This window comes from Mauremys reevesii, linkage group 7 (assembly GCF_016161935.1).
Source record: "Mauremys reevesii isolate NIE-2019 linkage group 7, ASM1616193v1, whole genome shotgun sequence".
Taxonomy (NCBI): domain Eukaryota; kingdom Metazoa; phylum Chordata; order Testudines; family Geoemydidae; genus Mauremys; species Mauremys reevesii.
In genome coordinates this window covers 92,152,009-92,171,622 of record NC_052629.1, presented here as the reverse complement: position 1 = coordinate 92,171,622, position 19,614 = coordinate 92,152,009, and the positions used below count along the sequence as shown (strand labels likewise).

General features: G+C 43.4%; 1 long non-coding RNA gene across 1 annotated transcript; it reads left to right on the top strand.

Moving 5' to 3' along the window:
• The first annotated feature begins 436 nt into the window (after positions 1-436).
• LOC120369435 lies at positions 437-6,991 on the top strand. Its single transcript, XR_005583162.1, has 3 exons — positions 437-560; positions 853-1,101; positions 6,879-6,991. It is a non-coding gene; the product is annotated as an uncharacterized LOC120369435 (long non-coding RNA).
• The last annotated feature ends 12,623 nt before the right edge of the window (positions 6,992-19,614 follow it).

The following is a 19,614-nucleotide window of genomic DNA, read 5'->3' as shown; positions in this document are numbered from 1 at the left end:
ATCTCAGCAGTGCTTCTCTGCTTCCTTCAGAACCAGGGAACTCTGAGGCTTCCCCGAGGAATTTCCAGCAGCTTGTTCCTGCTTCTTTATTAATCTGGGGAAGCTGGCAGCCCCCCACCACTGCCTAAGCTTCCTTGTTCCAGGCAGCTCCCCTGCTCTAACTGAAGAAAGCCTGCAGACGATCCCATCTCTCCTTACAGCTTCCTTCCACTAGTATGAGCTCCTTTCTTTGTGAGAAGCTGCTAGTCCCTCACCAGCTGGGACTGACGACTAATTGAGTTGGCCCCAGGTGAGCTAAACAGTCCCTACCAGGAGGCAGCTAATTAATCTGAACAGCCAGGGCCTGTTACCTCTTACTGGCCTATGACAGTCCACCAGAGGACAAAAAGGAAGACAAATGAACAGTCAAACATGCTGCAGGCCCTTCTTCCTTCTAGGAGCCTTTAGCAAGCTGCAGTCCAGCTCAATGCCCTTGGGCAAATCACTGGAATGAGTACAAGCTAGTCATTCAGGGCCCTGCCTGCCTTCTCTTCAGGGGACTCAGACTAAGCTGTGGTGATGTGAGCAGTCCCTGTTCTCAGCTACGCTCCTCCGTGGGAGCGGAGGCTTGGAGAGCTGTTCTTCTCCCATAGCTACTACTAAGGGAGATGGGCTGGCCACCCCTCTTTTAAAGCCCTTCCTCCTTTGCCAAGCTGCCCCAGGTCACTGGCCTGAGCTGCCAGAACATTCCTCCGTATCCCCCCAGGGGGGCAGTTCCACAGCTTGAAAACCTTTGTGGAGCAGTCACATGCCCCCCAGAACCTTTAAATTGCGTCTCTGCCCTCCCCTTCAGCTTCCTTCTTCCTTCCCCAGGGCAGGACACAGCCTGGCGAGCACAGGAAGAGGCAGAGGCGGCTCTAGGTATTTTGCCACCCCAAGCACGGCAGGCACCATGCCTGCGGGAAGTCCGCTGAAGCCGCGGGACCAGCGGACCCTCCGCAGGAATGCTGCCGAAGACAACCTGCTTGCCGCCCTCGTGACGACTGGCAGAGCGCCTCCCATGGCTTGCCACCCCAGGCATGCGCTTGGCGTGCTGGTGCCTGGAGCCACCCATGGAAAGAGGTACCATGCAGCCCCACAGTGTTATTATCAGGAACGGATAAGCCCCAGCACAGGGCAGCAGCCCCCCTCCCCACTGCTGCCCTGCCCACTGCCTTCCATCCCAGCTGGCAGCACTGGGCCTCTGTCAGGGGCTCTTCTGTTGGGTGGAGATATGGGTGCCCCAGCCCAATACCTCCTATGCAGGCAGTGGGTCCCCGAGAACAGGCAGGTTTGTGGAGCTGCAGCCAGGGCAGGAAGCACTGGGACATGCTGAACACTAGCCATGGGCAGGTTCACAGTGCTGAAGGTGACCAGGACCTTTCTCCCAAAAGTTCTCAATAAGCATCATGCTGTTGCCGATATCTGAATCCTGTTAACATTAAAGTCAACATGGTGGGATTGGCTCCTGGCAAAGTGTTGCCATCATTCAGACATTGTTAATATCTCTACTGTATAGTGAATACCATCACTGACCCCCTATTTGCTGTGATTTCCAAACTATTATTACATCTGATCCTGCACTCGCTTCCCAGGCATAGCTTCCCAATGACATCAGTGGAAGTGTGGCCTAAGTGAGGAGTGCAGGATTAGACCCATAGTTCTTTAGCTGGCAATGAAGTGTCCTGCCTCAAACACATTCCGCAGGAACAGTAGTTCCATTTTAAAAACACTGACACCTGGAATTTAAGCTCTTTCGGTTTAGCTTTCATCTGAATTGAATATAATACGACAGAATGTATGTTGGAGAGAGATTGTGGGACAGTCAAGGGCACATTTACTGTAAATACACTAATACAAATATCATCAGGGAAAGCACACCTGGAAAATGTGAGATATGTAAACAAAAGGTCAAAGAAGAGAACCCTTGTGGAATTCATATGTCTGAGCTCAGGAAAAACAGGATTTTTTTTTCCTCATTTTCAAATGGCAAAAAACACATATTTGCTAAAGTGTTTGGCCCAATTTTGGGCATCTCCAATCATGGGATCTCTGGTAATAAAGGTGGTATTTTCTTATCCAACCCATACACACCTAATAAAAATTCAGATAGAGATAAATACTCTACTAGTCTCTTTCTCACCAAATACGGGACTTTTTAGGGAGGAACAGAAAGCTTTTACAGAAATTGCATTGATTTATGCAATTTTTAGAAGACTGTATTTTGCTTCCAAAATGGCTTTAAAGATCCACACACAAAAATAAATCTTGCTACAGGAAAAAAAAAAGGATTAAAATATGTGTCTGACATAAATTTTATGATCTCTTCAGCAAGACGCAGTCAGATACAATTATTATGCCAATAGAAGCAGATATTTTACCACTTTCTGCAAGTATAATCAGATAGCAAACATAACTGATGTTTCTAAGTAGCATTTCCATGTGTGATATTTTGTCTGCTTCCATGTTAAACAATAATAAGTTAAGTGATTTTATAGACTGGAGGAGAAGTGAGACCCTCAAACCACACCAAAACACACCAAACAAAAATCTCTTCCTACCCCTTGCTGACAACTCCCCTTCCACTCTTAAAAATAAAAATTTCTTCTGAAATAAGTGGATTTAGTTTCAGAAAAACAAAATGAAAAGCCCTGTTTGACAAGCACATTAGTGAACAGATGCATCGTACAATATAATGCAGTTGTCTCTACTAAAATAATAGGGTTCAAGGGGTATACAGGAAAGAGTAGCAATTTAAAGACTAGGGACAAATAATCTCCTACTATGCAAAATCATTCCCACACAGGGAAACAAACAAATCTTTTCTGAGACTTTGGCGAGACAGAAACATCATCCCTTCTGGGGAGAAGGGCTTGTGAGTCTGGCAGAGAATATAAGAATAACCATACTGGGTCAGACTATCTAGCCCAGTATCCTGTCTTCCGACAGCAGGCAATGCCAGATGCTTCAAAAGGAATGAACAGAACAGGGCAATTATCAAGTGATCCATCCCGTTGTTTAGTCCCAGCATCTGGCAGTCAGAGAGTTAGGGATACCCAAAGCACAGGGTTGCATCCCTAACCATCTTGGCTAATAGCTATTCATGGACCTATCCATGAATTTATCAAATTCTTTTTTTAATCAAGTTATAGCTTTCACTTTCACAACATCCCCCGGCAATGAGTTCCATAGGTTGACTGCATGTTCTGTGAAGTACTTTCTTTTGTTTGTTTTAAGCCTGCTGCCTATCAATTTCATTGCGTGACCCCTGGTTCTTGTGTTATGTGAAGGGGTAATTAGCACTTCCTTATTCACTTTCTCCACACCATTCATGATTTTATAGACTTCTGTCATATACCCACCCACCCCCAGTCATCTCTTTTCAAGCTAAATAGGCCCAGTCTTTTAAAATTTTGTATCATATTTCTCATTTTAATTATTTTTGTTGCCCTTTGCTGTATCTCTTCCATTTCTAATATATCTTTTTGGAGATGGGGTGACAAGAACTGCACACAGTATTCAAGGAGTGGCATACCCATGGATTTATATAGTGGCATTATGATATCTGTTTTATTATCTAATCCCTTGCCTGATCGCTTCTAACATTATTAGCTTTTTTTTTTTTTACTCCTGCTCCACATTAAGCAGATGTTCTCAAAGAACTATCCACAGTGACTCCAAGATTTCTTTCTTGAGCCGCAATAGCTAATTTAGAGCCCATAATTTTGTAATGTATAGTTGGGATTATGTTTTCCCAATATGCATTACTTTGCATTTATCAACACTGAATGTCACCTCACATTTTCTTGCCCAGTCAGCCAGTTTTGTGAGATTCCCTTTCTGGCTCTTCACATTCAGCTTTGGGCTTAACTCTCTTCGGTAATTTTGTATCAGCTGCAAACTTTACCACCTCACTGTTTTCCCCTTTTTCCAGATCATCTATGAATGTTACAATATGGATCCCTGGGAGACACTGCTATTTACTACTCTCCATTCTGAGAGCTGACCATTTATTCCTACCCTTGGTTTCCTATCTTTTAACTAGATACTGATCCATGAGAGGACCTTCTCTCTTATCCCATGACAGCTTAAGCAAACTAAGAGCCTCTGGTGAGGGACCTTGTCAAAGACATAGTGTACTTGGACTTCCAGAATATCACCTGGATCACACTTGTCCATGTGTTTGTTGGCCTCCCTCAAAGAATTCTAATAGATTGGTGAGGCATGATTTCCCTTTACAAAAGCCGTGTTGATTTTTCCCCAACAAATCGTGTTGATCTAGGTGTCTGATCATTCTGTTCTTTTACTATAGTTTCAACCAATTTTTACTGGTACTGAAGTTAGTCTTAATGGCCTGTAACTGCCAGAATTGCCCCTGGAGCCTTTTTTAAAAATTGGCATCACAGTAGCTATCCTCCAGTCACCTGGTACAGAAGCTGATTTAAGTGATAGGTTATATACCCCAGTTAGTAGTTCTGCAAATTTCATATTAAAGTTCCTTCAGAACTCTTGGGTGAATAACATCTGGTCCTGGTGACTTTTTACTGTTTTATCAATTTGTTCCAAAACCTCCTCTGTTGACACTTCACTGTGGGACAGTTCCTCAGATTTGTCACCTAAAAAGGATGGCTCAGGTGTGGGAATCTCCCACACATCTTCTGCAGTGAAGTCCAATGCAAAGAATACATTTAGCTTCTCCATAATGGTTTTGTCTTCCTTGAGTGCTCCTTTAGCATTTTGATCATCTAGTGGCCCCACTGACTGTGTGGCACGCCTCCTGATTCTGATGTACTTATGTTTTTTGCTGTTAGTTTGTGTGTCTCTTGCTAGTTGCTCTTCCAATCCTTTTGTGGCCTGCCTAATTATACTTTTACACTTGACTTGCCAGAGTTTATGGTCCTATTTCCCACAATTAGGATTTGACTTTCAGTTTTTAAAGGGTGCCTTTTTGTCCCTAACCACTTCATTTTTTAATTTGGGGTATACATTTAATTTGAGCTCTATTATGGTTTCTTTAAAAAGTTTTTAAGCACTTCACTCTTGTGACTATTCTTTTTAATTTCTGTTTAACTAGCTTCCTCATTTTTGGCTAGTTCTCCTTACTGAAGTTTCATGCTACTATGGTGGGTTTCTTTGGTATTTTCCCTCCCCCAGGAGCCAAGAGCAGAAGAAAACTCTGCAAAAGTTCATTAGAACTCAAAAGTAAATTCAACCATATTTGCAGCTGCTTTGCATTTTCTTTCTGCAAATATTTGAGCACTTGAGCTTTACTAGTGCCAATACTAGTGAAAGAATTAATTTTATGCTTAAGTAATCAGTGACTTTAGAATAGCATGTTGTGTTCTAAGATTAATTCATAATTCAACTGTGTTTAGTAACATGTATCCAAATGGTAAACACACCATGTGACTTATGTAACTAACCAATAGCACAAAATTAAAATATTCAATATTTGCCCATTGTTAGTGGAGTAAATATATATGAGAATTCTGAACTGTTTGTGACTATTTCAGACAGAAAAGGAAATTTGAAAGCCCATCTGAAAACTGGCTTTTGGTATTGGCAACTCTGGTGATTTTTATTATGTGTCTTATGATATTTGTATTTTTCTTAAAACCCTAGCTCCTGGAGTCATGTGACTGACAATTTCAGCTTTTTTTTTTTTTTAAAGGAGGAACTTTCTAGCTTTCATTGTTGTGGAGAAAGGCTTGAAAACATGAACCCTAAAGCTAAAATAAAAATAAAAAGACCCAAAAATGTATTTTTAAAATCCTGAGATTTTTAGGAAAAAAAAACCCACCACAATTGCATGATTCTGGGGGCCTGACATGATTTTTTAATGCTTGGGGCTGACAGTACTGCTTAGACTCAGTTCACAATTTCAGTGTTGTCTTCACAAGTATGAGGACTAAAAGATTTTTTTTTTAAATGAAAGCTTAGATTCTGGCACATAGCCACATGGCAAAATATAAGTTCCATAGCATCACGGAATACACAGAGCCCTGCTTAGGGTGCACCAATCAGGGTCTCTTCAAAACAGTAGCTGAGACAGTCATCAGCCTTACCTAGTTAAAGTGAGCCCGCAATCACTAGATTTTGAATATTCTCCACATTTTGGCACAAAACCCAGCACCACAGCATTGACTAAATGTTGTATTAGAACATCTGTCTAAGAACTAAGATTCCCCCAGACACACTTTCAGGGAGAAGGAGTGGGGGGATATGTCCAAGTAATTCATTTTTAAATGTTAGCTGAATAAGAGCAGCCCTAACAAGGGAATTTCAGACACAGTTAAGTGAGGGATATAAATAAGACAGTTGTGAGATCTAAAATAAAATGTGAGAGTTACTTTAAATTGTCACCTGCTTGGTTTAATCTCCAGTTGGGTGTCTCCAGGAGTAATTTTAGAAATGTCTGATGGGGCAGAATTGGTATGAGGGTTATTTGTGGGATAGTAGAGAAGAGGCCAAGGAGGAATCATAGGTACAAGTCAGACTATAAATTCAAATGCACCAGCCAACTTTTAGCTTACACACCCTACTTTTGCCAAAAGTGTTGCACTTGGAGAGCAGAGGAGAGGAGTAGCTTCCTTGCTAGTCCAGGTCAAACCTATTTTTCAACTAGGTCTGGCTCTGCGCACTCCCCTTACTCAACATTTGCACAACTCAAGGTGGATCATTCTGGGGGGCTGCAGGTTTTATAGGGCATAATTCACGGAAATAGGTGGTCTGGGGAAGCTTTTGTTTAAATTGTGAGACAGCTGTGCATCTGCAGAAAGACGACGCTATAGATTTTTGGGAAGCATTCTAAGTTTTCACTTAGTGAATAAGCATTACTCACTTGTCTGTTTCCTTCACAGCCCTGTTTATCCTTCAAGAATGCATGTGAGGTCTGGGCTATCGCACCGAGATGAGAAAGTAGTGCAACGTCACAATGGAAACAATCTTGAGTTGTTTTTATTTTTTGTCATAGAATCCATAATCCTTCAGTGCGTGTGTGTGATGGTTGAAGAACCCTTGTATATGAATAAAAAGAGCATAATGCATTAAGCAGATTTCTATTGGAACCCACCATGAAACTTCTTTATATCAAACTGACTTTTGCAGGCATTTTTCCTGGAATAGTAGCCTCCATATAAATCTAATCCATTAACTTCTTTACCTGTTCAAATAGTCTTATACTGCATAAATTAGATATTTAATTTAAACTGCTGCTGCCAATCACTTCATATTTTAAGCAAACAGCAGACGTACGGTTCTGTAAATCAAAAGAGTTAAAAAAAAATCCCAGCTAATACTTTATACTAAACTCCATGTCAGCTTGAAATCATGGCACTTTTTATTTACTCAATTGATTTTCAGATGCTTTTTCAGTCCTAAAAAATATCTGCACTTTCAACCTAAAAATAATTTAAGAGATTCTACTAGCATTTTCTCTGGGGTTTTTTAATTGTGTATAGTATAAACAACAGATTCTGGAATCTTGCAGTCCATGAGCCCACTTTGTATATAATCATGTTTTAATGGGCTATGTTTGTAAACTGGGTGAAACCAGATAAGACCCTGACTATGACTTTTTCCAATAAACAGGGAACTGTCTGATTAGAGGCTAAGCTTCACATGCTTTTAAAATATACTACAAAAAAAAACCCACTGCTTATTGGTCTATCAGACATAATTCCATTAGAGATAGATAGAGGCCTGGTGGTTCCTGCAGACTTTGAAGTCAATGAGTTTTCACTGAATAGAGAGTTTTGCATGAATTAAGGGACCAAGAGCAGTGACTTACATCAATCATTTGGTAAAAGTAGGATGGGTAAGTTAAAAGCTGGTTGTTTCATTTGAAATCACACTACACTTCATTTATATTTTCCTCTCCCGAAATGATGGTATTAAGATTCATTGGGTAGATTCAACCCATTATAAGCCTGCTCCACAGAGGCCACATGGCATTTGAATGTAGATCTGGATCCTAGGTTTTGATTTGAACCCAACTCTAATAAAAGTATAATCATCAATCGTGTTCATCAGAGAATTTGGTTGAAATCCATCTGATACGCAATGATACTAGTACCACCTATTTATCTCTGTCGAAAAGGGTGGTAACAAAACTCTAGATATAACTATATTTACAAAATATAAAACAAACTCGCCCACAATGCCCAAACAGCACCACAAAGCTGCAATAGGGTGTACATACTTTGTATGAATAGTGATATTTTTAATTTTAAAGAAATACTCCTTCAAGATTTGCAATGGATAGGCTTAGTTAGATTTTAAAATTATTCCCCCCATACTTCTGAGAAGCACTGTACTCCTCACCCCCAACTTCTACTGATTGTAGCCCTGACTAAGCAAAGCATTTAAGCACATGAGCAGTCTCCTAGAAGTGAATGGGACTACTCAAGTACTTGAGAGTTCATCAACCAGGGCCTTTGACTCCTGAAGGTGCTCAGTATTTATGGATCAGGTGTCCACTGAATAACCCTGGCATTGGCAACATAAAGCATAAAACTTAGCTTTCCTACACTAGCTCTGAACCAAAACTCACTAAATGAGACTACACTGCAAGCCCCCTGCACCAGCTGGTTCAGAGGGGAACTCCAAAGCACTGCCTTGGCTTCAGGGGTTCCACACATACATTTCCTAACTCAGTCCTGGCATACATTACATCACCACACGTTCATGCTGGTTTTGCATCAGATTGGTTTAGGAAGGAGGCCATTAAGTGAATTAGCCCTAATTACTTCTCAGTACAACATTGGAAGAGCAATAGTATCATTAAAATTAGTATGTCTTTATTACCCCTAAGGTTTTCCCAAAATGAGTTTAATCTATAAAGCATATTGGCCAGATTCTCAGTAGCTGAGTATCTAGCCCAATGTTTCTAAGAATACAGTGGATACATTACTTTAAATTAAAAGAAGTTTTTTTAAAAAAAAAAAACCCACCACCTTCTCATAGCATCAGTTATCTCCAAAAGACACCATTGGGCTTCAAAGACTGTTCTTCAAGTGCCTTCAACGTATTTCATGATTTCTGTCAGTCAAATCTATGTTATGTTTTAAATCATACAGAAATAATAATGGAGACATACCCATCTCCTAGAACTGGAAGGGACCCTGAAGGGTCATTGAGTCCAGCCCCCTGCCTTCACTAGCAGGACCAACTACTAATTTTGTCCTACATCCTTAAGTGGCCCCCTCAAGGATTGAACTCACAACCCTGGGTTTAGCAGGCCAATGCTCAAACCACTGAGCTTTCCCTCTCCCCACCTGAAAATGGCCGACTCATGAAAATAAGAAAACAAGGGGGTCTAAATTAAAGTTAAACCATATCCACAGCTTTATTAGCATAGCAATGGATTTTTTTAAGCCACTAGCCATCCCTGTGTTGCACATTTGGGAAGTTTCGGGCATCAGAAGAGACTTCCCCCCCACCACCACCACGGGGGCTGGGCCAGGAAAATGGTCTGTTATTTCTTTGCTTTACATTTTACTTACCCAGAGTTGAAAAAACAAAAATGAGGCAGGCGGTCAGGGGATGGGGAACAGGGAGGGTTGGGAGTGGGAGTCCTGGGGGGCCTGTCAGGGGGCGGGGATGTGGATAGAGGTCAGGAGGGCAGTCAGGGGAGAGGGAGTGGGGGGGTTGGATAAGGGGGTGGGATCCCAGGGGCAGTTAGGGGTGGGGGATCCCAGGAGGGGGTGGTCAGGGGACAAGGAGTAAAGGGAGGTTGGATGGGGGTGTGAGTCCCGGGGGGGCTGTCAGGGGACAGGGGTGTGGATAGGGGTCAGGGCAGTAAGGAGACATGGATAGGGGTGGAGGTCCCAGGAGGGGGCGGTCAGGGGAGCACAGGGGGTTGGATGGGTTGGGGATTCTGGGTGGGGGGGGCAGTCAGGGGGCAGGAAGTGGGAGGGTGCGGATAGGTGCAGGGGCCGGGCTGTTTGGGGAGGCACAGTGTTCCCTACGCAGCCCTTCATACAGTTACACAACCCCAATGTGGCCCTCAGGCCAAGAAGTTTGCCCACCCCTGTGATAGTAGGAAGAAAACTCACCTATTTTAATACTAAGCAGTAGAGCTCAAATATCATATTAAAAATGTGAACTTCAAGGGCCAGTTTCTGGCTTGCCCTTCCAAGTACATGAGAAAGGAAGTGCCCAAGAGGGGGCCTGAAGGTTGCAAGGGTTGCATCTTTAGGCTGGCTCCCCACAACACCCAAAAGGTGAAGTTGTAAGAGGTATGTTGCAAATCTTTCACACCCTGAGCTATGCAGGAGCAGTTTTGGGTAGGTTGTAGCGGTCTTGGATGCTTTCAAATGGACACTGCCTCATCTGCATCATTCCTTCCTCTATGCATATTGCTCCTTTGTAGGAACAGTTTGCACAAGTAGCTGTGTGGAGGTGCACAGAGACCCACAGCCATAATAATATTTCAAGTGCAGCATTTGTTTTCACCCATGCAGGGTAAAGCTCAGAATTTGATCTCCAATGTTTTCTCCTTCTATCAGAGAAGAAATTAAAAAGATTAGGACTATGCTGTTTAGTAAGAAAGGCCCAGATCCTCAGTGGGACTTAGGTGCCTAACTCCTATTAAAAAAAAATCAATGAGAAACAGACAGACCTAAATATCTTTGAGGATCTGGGCCAAGGTGGCAAATAAGAGGGGGCACAATAGGGGACTTGAAGAACAATGTAAAGAAGGTCCCTTGAGAGCTCCTATTTAACCTTTCATAATGTTATACCCAAGGGCAGTGCTTAATTGGTGTTGAGGCTTGCCAGGGCTGAGCAAGACACTTCTAAGTTTAGTAGTTCATAGCCTGGACACCTCTTGGCTTGCCACATCCGTTACACACCACCAGGGCCACCTGGGGGTGGGAGGGGGGCAAGTGGGGCTATTTGCCCCAGGCTGCGCAGGGGCACCCATGAGAATATAGTATTCTATAGTATTGCAACTTTTTTTTAAATGGAAGGGGCCCCCGAAATTGCTTTGCCCCGGGGCCCTCTGAATCCTCTGGGCTGCCCTGCACATCACTCAGCTGCCAGAGGAACTTCCCGAGCCCCAGCACCTAATTGCTTGAGCCCTGGCACCTCTTTCATTACAAGATAAGTACTGCCCACAGGACACCCACTGAAGTGGAAAGACAACAAATGTAAAGCTAATAAAGGATTTAAAACAAACGAAAAAAAACACACATGCAATTAATCCTGATTAATTCTATGAGACTGGCAGCATTCACAAAAAGGAATCAACATTTACCTGCCTGAGCCAAAGCCCAGTGAAGTCCATGGAAAGACTCCCTTTGGCCTTAATGGGGTTTGCATCTGGCCCTATATGAACAACATCCAGAATTACATCAGACGAGATTCCAATGTAGACGGGATAAAAACTCTCCTGCATCTAGGCACAAGGCAGTCACACTTGGGCCTGGTCTACACTGGAGGGGGGGGGCAAATCGATCTAAGACGCATCTTAGATCGATTTAGATTGACTTACTTCACATCCTTGTGGTGCGGGATCGACGGCTGCCATTCCCCTGTCGACTCCACTTCCACCTCTCGCTCTGGTGGAGTTCCAGAGTTGATGGGGAGCGCGTTCGGGGATCAATGTATGGCATCTAGACGAGACGCGATACATCACTACCCGCCGATCCGGCAGGTAGTGTAGACATACCCTAAGTGCCCAGAATTGGGAATATACTTCCCCTATGGGAAAGTTCCTGCTTAAGTGGAATTTCTTGCATCCTTCTTTAAAAATTTAGGGTGAAATCCTAGTTCCAGTTAAACCAGTGGAAATCTTGCCATTGGCTTCAACAGACCCAGGATTGCACCCTTCTACTTGCCACTGTTGGTGACAGTATATTGGACTAGAAGGGCCATTGCTCTGACCCAGCATGGTAATTCCCATGTTCTTTCAATACACTAGTGAGAAACCCAGACAAATGCAACACAAGATTCCAGTTTGTTTATTTCATGATGATGATGAATTTGTATTACCATGGTGCCTAGGAGCACTAGTCATGGATCAGTACCCCGTTGTGCTAGGGTCCAAGCTCTGAAGATACTTTCATGCTATCATCTAATTCCTGCATAATCATGGATAGAAATGACCAAACTCTGCCTTGACATAGATCCCATGCAAAGGTGTAAGATGGAGAATTTTGCCACAAATCTTACAAAAAAAATAAGAATATTGGGCTATAATCTGACTGTAATCTGGAAAACTGACTTTGGTAAGGGTCACTGTGGGCAAAATTTGTCCCCATATGGGCCTCTCCTTGGCCTTTTGGGAAAAGTCAAACATAGGCACTAACTCCGTGGGTGCTCTGGGGCTGGAGCACCCATGGGGAAAAGAAAATGATAGGTGCTGAGCACCCACCAGCAACCCCAATATCCGCTCCCCCCCACCCTAGTGCTTCCCGCCCGCCAGCAGGCCCCGCAGGTCAGCGTTTCCCCCTTCCTCCCTGCACCTCCTGCCTGCTGTAATCAGCTGTATCGTGGCATGTAGGAGGTTGGGAGTGAGAGAGAGGATTGAGGACATGGCATGCTCGGGGGAGGGGGCAGAACTGGGCAGGATGCCCATGGGGCCTTGGGGGAAGGGTGGAGTGGGGGCAGGGACTGGGCAGAGCCAGGTGTCAGGTACCTCCCAGCACTTTGGAAAGTCGGCACCTATGAAGTCAAGTGCCATTGAGAAGCAAAGTCAGGAAAGTAGCAGAAATACTTCTCTGATGGGTTGTATTCACTGAGGAACAACCTATCCTAAATTCTCAGTTACTAAGGGACAATCTACACTCGTTGCTATAGTTGCTTTCCACAAGCTACTCTTAATATAACTTCTTATGGAGTGACGTACCTGAATATTTGGATGCTAATATCTAAACTATATCATTAAGTTATTAACCTTAATTTGGGATATTGCAGATTATATACCATGACTTTTAAACCAAATTTTGTACTTTTAGCTATTTTAAGCATTATACCAGATGTACAAATATTCTTTCCTTAACCTGTGTATTAAACAAATTTAAATGTTTTTATTTAAGCTAATGTTAATTACCTGACATAGCCCATCCTTCACAAAAATGGACTTGGTGATCTATTAACGTTGAGCATCCTAATCACATTTAGACCTAATTAACATTCTAATATGGTGTAGGGGAGTGGTCACCCTGCTCCGGCCCTGAAGGGGTTAAAGCAGACCTGGAGAGGGCTGTGGTGGAGAAGCTAGCTTGATGGGGAAAGCAGCCACAGCTGTGGCCAGTTCAATCAGGGCCCCACTGGCCATTATAAGAGGGCTGGGGCCAGGAGCAAAGGAGGACACACACTCGAGCTCTTTTAGAGAGAGAAGGACCTGGCTGCCTGGGAGCTGAGCAGGGTACCTAGGGTGAAGCAGTGCTAGGGAAGGGCAGAGGGAGCTGGGGAGCTCCAGCCTAGCAAAGCCTCAGGCTGCAAGCTGAGTTAAGGGCCCACAGAGGTACTGGGGCTGCAGAGGGGCAGCCCAGGTATAGCAGAGGCAGCTGGTCCAACCCCCTTGCTGATGATGTGTGGTTTATAGACTGCAGTCTGCCCCAGGGACATGGTGCTGGATGATGACTGGCAGTAGCCACTGAGGCAAGGTGGGGATAGGAGATTGGGGTTTCTCCTGAGAGGGGAGACCTAGAGTGAGGGGGTGCTGCAGTGGGCACTCCTGGGCAAAGGGATCAGGGGTCTGGGAGGGACACAGGGGCCAGTGACAGGTGAGACATCAGCTGGCAGAAGGTGCTCAGGAGCTGGAAAAGAGCTAATTTCCATGACAACCAGCAGGAGGCGCCATGTTGGTGATTTGTTGCCCTGCCACATATGGGAAGAGCACTTGAAGGCTAGATAAGCACCAGAAGTAAATACACAGCTCTCTTGGTTACACACAAGATATTGGACTTTAACCAGATACCTAAAGCAGTGCAACCCCCAGATGTGGAAGCAGTTACACTAATATAAACATGCTTGTTGCAGTATTTTATTTACTTCCAGGAAGGGGAATAAATTACCCCAGGATAAGGCACCTTTATACCAATATAACAATATCCCCATTATGAGTTGTACCAGTAACTACAATTACCTGACATGCCCATCCTTCACAAAAATGGACTTGGTGATCTATTAACATTGAGCTTCCTAATTACATTTTAGCCATGTGTTTAAAAAAAAATACCCTAACCAAAAGTTATCAGTACAAAAAGCTGTGTTTAGAGCAGGCCTGGTGTAGTTCTAAGCTTCTTAGCTGGTTGGTACCTAAATTATATGTGAAATTCATGGAGGATAGTAGGGAAGTGGTCCAAGAGCCTGTTTGTAAGTGTACTTACAGGCCTTTCCAAAATACACTTGAAAGTAACCTTTTACCAATAATTCCATGGCTTGTCTTTGTTTTTACCATCAGGCAGAAGGATACCTGCCCAAGGCAGCAGCTTAAACATAAGCCAAACCAGCTCTCAGCTATTGCACTGGTGTAACTAAAAGCAGAATATGGCTAGTCCTGTGTAAAAATAGTCATGGAAATAAAATTTGTTTCCTTTCAATGTGTAAACCAGTCAAAAGAAAGATAACTTGCCCCAGAAATTTAAGCACTTTACCAAAAAAAGTCAGCTTGCCAAATGTAGCATCAACTTCTTTACAGACCTTTCATGTGAGTAAAGGGAGTTTGGGATTTGCTAGCATGAGTAAAAAAAGATTGAGAATTAGTCAATACACAGCACATATTTACTCTGTGCTGTAAACAACTCCTTCCAAAATTAAAATTCTTCTAGGCACGTAGTTCAATTACCCTAAACATTAAGGCTATAAATCTTTGCTTTAAAGATCTCTGTATGCTGTTTGAGACGCTCTTTTCATTCAGAACTTGTTTACATAACCAAATATACTTCAGGCTGTCTGTTTACAAACAACATGAGCACATCTCAGTCACGCCTCTTAACCTGGTGACTAGAGTGAGCTTGGGGAGAGTCTAGTGTCCAGGACTGGTTCTTTGGGCTCTGATCTGTCTCCATGTGACCTGACCAGGCAATGTCCTGGCTCAGCTTATAATTTGGGGCTTGATCACTTCCTACCACAGAAAAGCCTAGAGGGAAGGAAGGGGGGCTAGAAAGCTCAGTGAAGTTCACCTCACCAGATTTCTTGGTTCTACTTCCCTCAGGCAGGAGAGGTTTCGAGGCTAACAGAGCTGCCAGCTGCTTCCCTAGCCCAGAAAAAGGAGTCAGCCATGTGGAAGTGTCCCCAACTCTACTGGCCCTGTCCTAGCCCAGCTGAATGGTCCAGGAGTCTTACTGCCATTGGCAGACTCCTCCCATGGCTGTGCAGCAGGACCTTCAGGGGAGAATCCCCAGCAGTTAGAATGCTAGCACAACATTCACTCCATGGAGGCATTGGCATAAGTATCTTCTGCAATGAGTCAGCCAAGGAGCATGCTGTGGAGAAAGGCTGATCCTCAGCTCCTCCTCAGCCCACAAATCCCATGGCTTCTGAACACTGTGGTGCACCATAGGAGGGATGTACATGGGGGAAACAGGAAGCAAGGTGGGATGGTACAAAATCCCAGAATGGCGCGCGCGCACACACACACACACACACACACACTCGCCTGGCCTTTGGTTATGGGGCTGTTGTTGTAAGCATAAGGTTGCCACACATTGGTTTGAGATAAGTGCATTCATTCACAACATAAACTTTAGCCCCAGCAACAATACTGGGAGATTGTGTTGTCAGGAGCGTGGTTTGTTTGAATAAAATAACCAGGATAAGCAGAAAGAAAAAGCTCCTTGGATTTTTGTTTTGCTCTTTAAGCCAAAAACACATGAACCTATGAACACATGAATTATCATTTATATTGCAGTAGAGTTCCCAGCAACATTCCCTCTTGCAGACCCTGAGGTAGATTCCATCCCTTGTTAAAGGGGCACTTTCTGAGACCAGCAATGAAAATAATATAGAATATAATATAGCATACTCCTGATTTTCTCCCTCACAGCCCTGAATAAAGAGAAGAGGTAGACCAACCATCCTCAAATAATGCCTTTATGGCATGTGAATAATAATCACTTGTTCACCACTTACACCAAAGATATAAAATATGTGCAGTCTTGTTGTAGCCATACTGGTCCCAGAATATTAGAGAGTCAAGGTGGGTGAGGCAATATCTTTTATTGGACCAACTTCTGGTGGAGAGAGACAAGCTTCAGGTCCCAGAAGAAAAGCTCTGTGTAGCTTGACTGTCTCACCAACAGAAGTTGGTCCAATAAAAGATGACCTCATCCACCCTGTCTCTCAAATACATAAATGAAAATATACATTGTTCTGTAAATCCTAGAGTTAGAACTAACGATTAGCTATTTCCAAATCTCAATTTAACATGGACATAGATTAATAATACAATCAATCAATCTATTTATGCTTGAATGCACCAGTTCTTCCTTTTACATGTGCCCAGAATTATAATGAGCTGCTGGTTGCAAATATACTGAAGATGGATTGTGTCATTGTTTTATAACCTAGCTTCCCCTTGCAGTTATAAACTAGTAACAGAGGGGAGTTAAAATCGAAAAGAGATACAGTGTTCTGTATTACACAAACAGGCATGGTCTCGGCCACTCAGAGTGGAGGAAAGGTATACATTTGCTAAAGCCACTAATTTTCAGTGATTGAAATATGCAAATCCCTGTATTCTGACTGGCCACTGCTCTCAGAACTCCCCCATCCAGATTATGTGGTGTTCAACACTGTTTCGGCTTTTCCTGTAGTTTAAATACAAACTCTTCTAATCTAATTATTGCTCAAAATATGTAACTAGATTATATTTTATTACTATAATAAACAACAACAAATTTGCTTCCTGTTTACTCCGCAATCACCATCCTGGGCTTGCAAACACCTCCTCACTCATCCTTGGAGTTTATTTAACCCGAGATACAGATATAGCTTTATAAACAGGAAGCAACCGCACTCTAACACTCTAACACACACACACACTTCAGATTATGTCTTCGACTGGCCGTATTTGCAAGATAAATCCAGGCACAATAACAAAGAGCCCCCCTCCCAGGAACAGTTTAGCTATGCGGAAATAAGACAGATCGAGGTAAATATGTCAAAAAAGTAGGTTGCTTTAATGAAACCTCACGTTAGTTCTGAGGAAAGAATACACAGGAAGCCAAAAGTAAAAGTTGTAAAAATGCCTGACAAATCAAGATTGGTTACATCATTGGTCTCGAGTACGGCTAGTCAACATTTTATGCAGGAAAAGGGGGAGGGGGAGCGTGAGAGAAAGAAAATGACCTTTATGAAAATAGTCAATATTGTCCAATTTTTTCCATGAGCAAATCATGCTTTTTTACTATTTAAGCCTTAAAGTGTTTCATACACTGAAAACTGGGTTTTCAGCAAATTACCGTTTTATAACGATTTTGATAACGTTTTCATTTTTAAAAAAATCATGAAAATAGAAAGACAAAAGAGTCCGTTTCAGACACTAAGGAAGTAAACAACTTTCTTTTTTTGAAAGTGAAAATACGGTTTTATTATTCTACCAGCTCTGTGTCGAGACCTGACCTTATTGCAGGACCAGTCGAGGGACACTACTAGGAATTCTTGTCCCTGTAACCAAGTGATTTGCTTTCTTGTATTACCAATAATCTAGGAGCCAGATCCGTCTGTCCTGACAAAGGAAAAAACCCCACTGACCTTGCAGAGAGTTCTGCCTAAACATTCAGACATGAAGTGGGATATATACACATGTCCTCCTTGCTAGGGACACTGAGTTATCTGGTATTAGAATTATTCCGGACAGATCCATAACTAACTGGCAGAGCCTTCAAACACAGACAGCAGTTTCTTCTCGCGAAACTAAACGCCCGATCCCTCAATCCTGAGAGAGAGTTTTCCCACTAACTTTTTTTTAGTGGGGGGGAGGCTAAGCCCTTCATATTAATGTATGTAGTCTACTCTAATGGTACAATGGCTGGACTAGGAAGCCAACAATAAGACTTTCGCCTGAATGAGGAGTATTGGACCAAAGACTTGAAAACTGAATCTAATCTTATTCAGCGGAGCATATATCAGAACACTGTTCATTGTACTATTTACCTCACCCACCTTGTCTCTCACGTGACTGAAATGGAAAACACTTTGTAATATTTACAGAGCACTTTGCACACGTAAATTACTATATACATATTATAAATGTGCATCAGTATAACGGTATTATTGTAACATTATTACTCCAGTGGGAAGAGTTTAATTTCGCTCACTGCTAAATAACCAAAAATCAAACCAGACACCGAAATATAACGAATACATAAATAAGACCAGATAACACATTGTTTTTAATAAAAGGGAGAAGAACGGAGATTAAAATAACAATTCAAGTCACAGACAGGACGTTAGTAATGTTTTGCAAGTGATCAACAAATACATTTTTCTAACCTAGCGAGTCAAAGCTGCATAGTTGTTTGAACGCCCCGTTTGTGCGCCTGGAAAGCCGCCTGCTTCGGAACTTTCCCCAGCCCTGCCCCTCTGAGCTCTGTGCTCAGATCCCATCCCTCTCTCGCTGCTGTTCCCTGCAGGCAGCCCTGAAACGCGCTACTCACTCCAGAGCTGTCAGTCACGCTGCTGCAGAGGCTGGATTCTCCACGAGTCTAGCAAGTGCACCTCTACCTCCTTCGCCTCTTCTCGTTCACCTGACGCCGCCCGCAGCCTAAGGACCCGGGCGGGTCTTGCTTCTTCTGAATGCTGTAGGGCTGGGAGTGAGGACCTGAGCTTTTTTTTCCTCCCCTTTCCTGGGGATTGCTTTTTACCCTGTAATTTAATTGGGTTACTAACTACTCACTTAATTGGGAGAGGCTGGCCAATAAAATTAAAATCAATCAGTCAATCAATCTCTGCTGCAGGAGGTCAGCCACGGCAGCCATCCATACCCCTGATCCCCTCCATCTGCGATGCCACCCAGGGAGTGAGACACGTGGCCAAGGTGTTCACAAGCGCAGACAGCATCGCTCCTTGCAACGCATTGGGGATTGCGGCCGCCTGCCATAAGCGGAAGAATTGTAGCGGTGATTGGCACGCTGCAAAGCTCTACACTCCGCCTCTGGGGAACTCCTTCCTCTTATCAGACCGATTGTTGTAATCCCCCGCGATTGAAATGATCCATGTTCTCAAGGCACCCATTTGAGACATGGATCCTGCACGCTGAGCTCTGCATAACCTCATCGGCAGGCACCAGGCCTGCCACACTTGTAATGCCAGACACTCCAAAATAAATCAGCTAATTCAATCCACTAATAATCATGCAAACAATCCATTGCACGGAGTTGGGTCCCGCGCAGTTAGTGGGGGCGCTCTCGGTTTCAAGAGCAGCAGGTTCGGGCTCCTGACCTGTTTTGCTCTGTCCCGAGATTTAAAATAAAATCTAGAGTGAAATGCCCACTCTGGAAGGTAGCGAAAGGCTGGGTCCAGCAGGGGATGTTCTCTGCTTGTCTCACCACCCCCCAGCTTGCGAATCAGACTGGCTGGCTGATTATTTTTCCCGTCAACAATTAGAGACCTTCCTTTGAACAGATTAGATGTCATCGGATA